We start from the raw sequence: 1372 nt of genomic DNA, 5'->3' as shown, positions 1-1372 counted from the left end.
GTGCTAGTATCTCTCTCCCATCCTCCAAAAAGTTCAGGTCTCCTGTAACTTTATCAGCTTATCCTGACAACAATTTGGTAAAATCAGAATCCCCTGCTTATAATTTTTTTTTTTTTTGCAGTTTTTGGCCAGGGCTGGGTTTGAACCCACCACATCCGGCATATGGGGCCAGCGCCCCACTCCTTTGAGCCATAGGTGCCACCCCTGCCTGGCTATGTTTTAGTTGTAATTGTCATTGTTGTTTGGCAGGCCTGGGCTGGATTCAAACCCACCAGCTCTGCTGTATGTGGCTGGCACCTTAGCTACTTGAGCTACAGGCACCAAGCCCCAGTCAAACATCTTTATATGTTTTAAGGAAATCATTATATTAGAGGACAGGAAAAAAACATTAGAAAAAATACAGTCATTTCTTCATTTCTACTATTAAATACTACTAAGTGCTGCTGTTAACTAATCCTACGGCTGTTTTGTTCGAATAATAGCATTTATCAGCTGGGCAGCATGGCTCATGCCTGTAATCCTAGCACTAGCATTCAGGTGAATTGCCTGAGCTCACAAGTTCAAGACTAGCCTGAGCAAGAGTGAGACACCATCTCTAAAAATAGCCAGGTGTCATGGCGGGCGCCTATAGTCCCAGTTACTTGGGAGGCTGAGGCAAGAGGATCACTTGAGCCTAAGAGTTTGAGGTTGCTGTGAGCTATGGTGCCCTGGCTCTCCACCAAGGGAGACAAAGTGAGATTCTGTCTCAAAAAAAAAAAAAGCATTTATCTAATAGGAAAGTAAATAATTCACACTAATACATCTTTACAAAGAAACCTATTTTCATAGCTTACATTTAATAGCACACATGTAGATAATTATTTATTATATCTTACATTACTGTGTTTGTGGGGGAGGGTTCTAGGTTGGTACAGTCACCCTAAGCTCATTCCAGGTGCTCAGTAGCTTTAAATTTGGTGGCACCAAAACCGGAATTTTTCCCCTCAGAGGGAGGAGAGTCCGGAGGCCTTCAGGCGGCCTAGGAAACTCTGCCCTGGTCAGTGTTTGTTTTCAGAAGACGTTTCCTTCACTCACAGCCCCTCCCCTGACCTGGCAGTTCCACTTCCAGGAATTTATTCTAATGAATACCAGAATAAGAGGGGACCGGTGAGTGTTCAAAGATGTTTGTCAGAACCAACAGCTGGAGATGAACTGGACACCCCAGGGGGGCTGTTCACTCTTGGAAGACAGGTTTCCAGCCCTGTGATTCACACACATGGAGAAGGCAGGTCTCACAACAAAATGTGTGGTGTGACTCTATTTTTGTCTAAAACAAAGAAGGATGTTGGATAATATCCAAAATGTGAGAAGTGGTTATTTCTTACAGATCACT

This window comes from Otolemur garnettii, unplaced genomic scaffold (assembly GCF_000181295.1).
Source record: "Otolemur garnettii isolate 467f Iridium unplaced genomic scaffold, OtoGar3 scaffold00092, whole genome shotgun sequence".
Classification (NCBI taxonomy): domain Eukaryota; kingdom Metazoa; phylum Chordata; class Mammalia; order Primates; family Galagidae; genus Otolemur; species Otolemur garnettii.
This window is presented reverse-complemented; position numbering follows the sequence as displayed.